Below are 7,315 nucleotides of genomic sequence, written 5' to 3' on the forward strand. Positions count from 1 at the left end.
CTTGTCTGTTTCTCAGTCTTAGTCTAGTCTCGGACATACAGCAAGTGCTCAATAGATGCGTGTGGCACAGAAGGAAATTTTTACTACCCAGTTTTGAATAACCCTCAAGGGTTCACACCTGGAACTAGGCCATCAAACAAGGGGAGAAATTGGTGGCCTGTCTTCTGTGATGTCAATCTCAGAACCATTTAGGAATGTCATCCATGAAATTATCTAAATTTTTCTGTAACAAAACTGACATCATATCATGTTTTCATTTTGCATGGAGCTTTCCTATACATCCTTTTATTTCCCCATTAACCATGGACACAGTGGCAACCTGGGGTGGTGACGACAATATTTGGACCGAGAAACTAGAGGCCTGGGTTCCAGTTCCAACACTGCCACTGTCTAGCCCTGTTTGTACAGGTAGGAGCTTAAATGTTCTGGCTCACAGTTTTCCTCTCTGTAACATGGGACTAATATTCCTTTCTTTGTCTTAACAGGATTGTCCCAAGTAGCGAATGAGATAGTCCATGTCAAATGTCTTTGAAGTTTATAAAGCATCTGTGAAAATACAGTGTTTCTGTAATCAGGTTTATCATCGTAATATCTAGCTTCCTTTTCCCCAGATACGTCTCTTTTCAAGATCTAAGTGGGTTCCATTCTAATACAGCCACATGACTGAGCAGAGAGGGCCTAGTATGGCCCGCATGACACTCCCTCCAGCCCTTATGCTCATGGCAGACATCATTAATCAACCACAGCACTATTATCTGGGCTTCTGATCTTTCTTTTTATTTATTATCCATTGTGAAGAGCCAGGTGTTTTCTCTCTTTTAATTTCTAACTGATTGCAGACTGGAACACACACTGGGCACACAGCTCATGATATATGAGACTCACTGTATGAGTCTGATCACGTCTGAGGTGATCCACACCCTGCTCAATGGAACAAGTCTCCTGATCACATGCCTGGATGTTCTGGCAACGTTAAACTGCTGTGAGACGTCCTCACTGCTGATTTTCTATTTCTACTCTTGGACTGTACCTCAAATAGCAGCGCTCTAGGCAGCAGGCCTCAGTTGATGTGGGTTAGCCTGTGAGATTAACCTCTTTTGCCACTCCTGACCCTGGCTCTTCTTCTGCAGAAGGAGACGAACAGCACCAACCTCTCAGGCTTCTTATGCGAATCAGATGAGACAATTTGTGAGAAAGCTCTGTGTAAACCCTGCCATGTTATCCAAATGTTAGGTTATTACTGTGATTCCCATATCCATTTCCCAGTCCCTGAAAATTATGTAACAACATGTAAAAGCTTTGCTCAACAAATGCAGGGAATTTTCTCATTATTATGATCTTCTTTTTGTGTTTGTTCTCCTAGACCAAGTATGTTCGTAATTTTTTGTTGTTGTTGTTCCTTTTTTATCTGCCAGCACTTCAACCCTATTGTAAGAGAATGTTAAAATGTCACTCAGTCTGTCTGGGGCTTCTAGTGGGGCCCCAAGGCCGTAGGACAACACATTGAGTGGCAAGTCCCCTCACATCCTCAGCAGGACGTGCTCAGAGACTGGAAAACCCACTCTACAAGCAGCAGCCCTTCACACATTTCCAGGCTTAAGGGAGGAGGAGGGGTTGTTGGAAGGAAGATTTCTTTGACAGAGTTGTCAGAGCTCTGTGCCCTGCCCTCTGTCCCCTGGTTGGGTGGAAGGGGCTTCTGCCTCACTTTAAGTCCAGCAAGAGAGCTTTGATCGGACCACGCAGAGTCTACCATGTGCCTACTGGCATCTGGGCACATAGAAACATGTGTCTTACCATCATCAAGGAGAGTGGCCACATATTTATACAATGGAATACTACTCAGCCATAAAAACCGACAACATAACACCATTTACAGCAACATGGATGCTCCTGGAGAATGTCATTCTAAGTGAAGTAAGCCAGAAACAGAAAGAAAAATACCATATGAGATGGCTCATATGTGGAATCTTAAAAAAAAAAAAAACACAAACAAAGCATAAATACAAAACAGAAATAGACTCATAGACATAGAATACAAACTTGTGGTTGCCAAGGGAACGGGGGGTGGGAAGCGATAGACTGGGATTTCAAAATTGTAGAATAGATAAACAAGATTATACTGTATAGCACAGGGAAATATATACAAGATCTTATGGTAGCCCACGGAGAAAAAAATGTGACAATGAATATATATATGTTCATGTATAACTGAAAAATTGTGCTCTACATTGGAATTTGATACAACATTGTAAAATGATTATAAATCAAAAAAAAAGAAGAGTGGCGATGGCTGTCACTGTACCCATCTGATCACAGAGAACAAAGGTGAGTGTTCGCCAGGGGCCAGATGCAGACTTGGTGAAAGGGATCAAAGGAGACAGCCAGGGGGGACAATGTGATCCCAAGGGAGGAGGGGCCATCGGAAACCCAGAACCTGAGAAGCAAGATCTTACCTGTGCTGAGAAAGCTGCTGTCAGAGGTGTGGTGTGTGTGTGTGTGTGTGTGTGTGTGTTTGTGTGTGTGTGTGTAGGCGAATGTGCAAGGACCCCACAGAAGTGTCTATGAGGGCACAACCCAGCAAATGTGTACCTTCCGTCTTTGGAGGTAAACACCCTTATTATCCTTATTTTATAGAGGGGAAACAGACGCTCAGAGAGGTTAAGTGACTTGTCCAAGGGTGCAGAGCTGCATCTGAACCTTACTTTTACACAGTAAAAGTAAAGAAAATAATAGAAGTGCTATTCTTGGAAGAATCCTTATTTCAGCAGCATTTTTCCAAGACTAAGTCATTCCACCTTCTTATGTTTCATCCCAGAGTAAAGATACTCTGAAGTAGGCTTAACAGAGGAAATATATTGCAAACACAACATTTAAAAAATATATCTCAAAGCTAAAAAAAATCTCTCCAGATCCTAATCTGAAAATGTTCAAGCGTGTTTTCAGGCACTCGTTGTTAGTGAAAAGGGCAACTAGTGGAGAGTGAGTAGGAGAAACTGTTCTTCTCGAAGAAGGGTCTCCATGCATCCTTGTGGTTGCTTTTTCATTATTAATTACCTGAAACACTGACTTGTTTCCTAATGATGGAAGTTTTGCACTTCTTGGCTAAATCACTGCATCAATGAGGTAATTCTTTTTAGAAACCCTTATGATTATTTAATGAGGAAGAAAAATGCCCCTAGTCTCAGTGGCATCTTGAAACCTCCTTTCAGGACTCCTGCTCTCTGATTACTTCCTTTTTTTTTGTACCAGCGTCATCTTCCTTGGTCCCCAGCAACACTCTGGAGGTTGTTGTTCAGTTTTCTTTTTTCTACTTCCACGTGCTCTTGATTAATATAGGAGGAATCCTACCCACCAGCAAAAGGACCTGAAATTTGAGTTGGTTTTGCTTTGTCTTTCTCTAACTGGAATCTCTGTTCTCTTGCCTAGCCCGCCTTGTGAACAGCAGGACGTATTTATAGGGTTAACGATAATAATATAGTTGGTTAAGTTTGGAGGCATCATTTGTAGATGTGAAATGAGATGACCTTGTTTGGAAGGCGGAGGTATTGGAAACCATGACTTTTCATCAGAGTGGAAAAGGTCTGAAGGTTGAATTCCAGGATGGAATATTGATTGAGCTCTGGCTATTTAATACCACCCTTGAGGACTGCAAGAGAAAAAGGCAAATACACACCAAGAACTTCCTGCTGTACATGGAAGCACCATGGTTTTCTGGAAGAAAAGCAATTGTGTCATTGGGTTGCAAGCTGAAGTAACCATTTTTTAGAAATGAAATGTCAGTTTTACTTGAAACAATGACTGATAAACTCTGGCTGTTCAGACTTAGGTATTCGAAAGACATTTTCCTAAAATATATGAAGTGAGCCTGTCATTGTAAGAAAAACGACTGAAGTTTTGTTACCTGTAACAAAATTCAAGGTTTCAAATGAAAATTAGACTTTCGGAAAATGTGTATTTGCCATTGTGAGCTTGGCAACTTCCCAATGGTAACTTTTTTTGGTAAGATCGGTGATGATATTAATAAGGGTAATTTTTTGATGCTTTATAATGAAAAATGATACTTAAAGGATCAGCGTAACTCAGGGAATTATTATTTTCCAAATGATCAGTGCACAGTGTTACAGAAGCACACATGAGTTACATATCTACTCAAAGCACAAAGTGAACCAATGGATTTTAATGTAAGGGCATATTAAAAAAATTTATTGATACTGTTTCAAATTCTCTGTTGCAATTCATCTTTAAGAAATTGCCATTTGTTAAGTTTTGGTGTAGTAGTAAAGAAGAATATCCACAATTATTGCTTTGAAAACAGTATTAAAGTCTCTCCCAACTACATAGCTGTATTGTGCTGGATTTTCTTCATTTACTTCAAACTAACATGTTGCAGCAGATTGAAAGCAGAAGCAGGTATAAGAATTCTGCTAATTGTCTCCTTTAAACTAGACATTAAAGTGATTTTTTAAACTACAAAACAATTCCATTCTTCTAACTAAATATTTGTTATATATAAATATATAAATATCCTAGATAAATAATAGCTCTTTGCAGTGTTAAATAAATTCAAATAATGTAAAGGATCCTAAAACCAAAAATTTTTAATTGTTGCTATACCTCATAGAGATATTGTAAAAGAAAGTAGTATGTGTTTGTTTAAGGATGCATAAAAACATTGAATGTTTACTGTGGGAGGAGCACTAAATTAATTCATGAATGAGGAGATAGAAAGATGAAAAGCAACAAAGCCCTTGTGTCGAGGCAGTTACCATTTGGTAGGATAAACGAATATTAAATAATACAATTAATTTATTCTTTGAGCAAATATGTTTTAAAAGAGGCAAGATCCTTTGCTTAAAGTGGGACCCATGATGATGAATCTGATAGGCATATTGTAGAGCTTAGATTCTAACACGTATTTGTCAATTAATTATTGAATTACATTTCTGGTTAATGATTCAGAGACGAAGAGTTCTAAACGAGTTAATCAGTGAAGTAGTTAATCAGTTAATAGCTGACAGTCAGTTAATCAGGGAAGCTGTCCCAGAGGAAGTGATGTTAAACTGAGACTCTCCATGAAGAACAGGAGTTATCCTGGAGGCCGAGGGTGGGGGGCGGGGGGCGGAGTGTTTCAAAAGGAACAGACGTGTGAGCTGAATAGGGAAGTAGTCAGTTGCAGGAGTGCAGATTGACACATCATTGCTATAATATGGGAAGGACTGCTTTAAGAAAAATATTTTTAAAAACAAGTCATTTGACTTATGGTAGAAACCTAGGGGAATGAAAAAAAAAAAAAGAACACAAATCAATCATCATTGCATAACTCAGAGACCATAATTATGAACATTATATGTACTTCTTTCCAGCCATTTGAAATATATTTTATATTACATATTTTATATCAATGAGATTATAGAACATATATCTTGTTTAATAGCTTGTTTTACTTGCTTCCCATGATGTTACAAATGACTTGAAAACATCATTTAAATGTGTGCCAAAAGGAATATTTTAAAATTTTTATCCCGACAGCACGATTCATAGGTAGAATTTTTTTTTCCTCTGTCTGGGTACAGGAGAGCAGACTGGATTTAGGTTCAATTTGGAAAGGAGAGGAGAGCCCATTTTGAGAAGCATTTGTGCGTGAAACATCTTGAGACTTTCATGAAGTTATAATTACTTTATGTGAGCTCAGCACTTGTTTTCCTCTTTAAAATTGAAGTTGTTCCTTCTATTCTATTTTCAAAACCTGCCAACTGCAAGAAGGAGTTCAGGGTTTGAATATAATACTGAGTTCTAGAGACATTATTATAATTGTACGAGAATAAATAAAAGCCGTCTTCTGTCATCTTTGGTGTTCTGTAATGAGAAAATTCCAGGAACAAATGTAGTAGAGACTAACACGCATTTGCTGTATCTTCCAGAGGTGGATGTAGTAACATAGCATGTTACATACACGACGAATGCCTTCTTCATTTATATTTACACACAGTGTAGAATGTTAGAATTGGTGGGGCTTTGTAACAAATGACTGGGGGGAGGTAGTTAAGAACAACAAAACAACAGCGCTGAATTGGGAGGATGTAGGAATGAGCAGTGACCTGCGTTATTTCTAGGGAATCCTGTAAAACTGGGCATCCTTTCATCTTGGGTCAGTGATGGAATCTGAGGAGCCAATGCCCTGATAGCCTGGTTGTTCTGTCAGATCCTTGCAAGTTGTTAACCCAAGAAAACAGACAACCAAACAGCTCTTCCTTTTCTTTTGTAGCCCAGTATAGAACTTTATTAGTGATGAAATTTGGTTCCTCATCAGTGGAGATGGCCTGATCACACAGCCATCTCCGTTCTAGGTCTGACCCTGGACATGTCACTAAATGTTCGGAGGCTCAGTTTCCTCTCTGTGACACTCTGCACCACATAGTTTACTCTAACTGTGGCATGAGGTAATGTGTCTTAAAGCATATTGTAAAATGTAAAATACTTTATGAATGACAGTGATAACTTTTTCTAGCAATTTGCAGGTGTGATAACAAAATTTTACAGACAAATATATCTAGAAGTATGATTCCTTTCTGCCAATTCTAAGTCCAAACTCGTTCTGCTTGCTACATGACAGGCCAATAAATCGAGAAACGAGGTGTTGGGTCAAGGAATAATGACTTTATTCAGAAAGCCAGCAGACCAAGAATATGGGAGACTAATGTCCTAGAGAACCATTTTACCCAAGTCAGAATTCAGGCTCCTTTTATACTAAAAAGGGGAGGGGTGTGGTTGGTTGTTGTAAACTTCTTGGTGCCAGAATCCTTTATTCTTGCAGCTGTCCACGTAGGTCAGGTGACGATGTTCCTGTAAACCTCCAACAAGACAAATGTTGTTCTCTGTTGTACAACTTTTTATCTCTATATGAATGGGAAAGTGTTCTACCCTTAAAGGTCAGAGCCTTGAGAATGGGCTATTCTGTATATTTCAGGCTCTAGGCAACATTCTTTCACAAAAGGTGCAGAACCAGCATGACTCAGCACAGGAAACAGAGCACAGGGTTGGAGCTAAAGGCACAGGTCTAACATGGAGTCAGATTTGTTCTTCCCTATGACATAAGGTAGGTCACAATGATAAAGAGGAATTCTCTTTTTTAATCCCTCCTCATCATCTTTTATCTCTGATTTACATCTGATATTTGATACAGTAATTTTCATTTGCTTTTGAACTCAATGAAATGGCCACGTCATGTTCTCTGACTCTCTTGAGATGGTTAGACTCTTTCTGAGGTCTGGTTGCCGATGACAAATGCAGAACCCCTTGGAAGACTCTTCGGTAA

The sequence above is a fragment of the Camelus dromedarius genome, chromosome 29 (genome assembly GCF_036321535.1).
Source record: "Camelus dromedarius isolate mCamDro1 chromosome 29, mCamDro1.pat, whole genome shotgun sequence".
NCBI lineage: Eukaryota > Metazoa > Chordata > Mammalia > Artiodactyla > Camelidae > Camelus > Camelus dromedarius.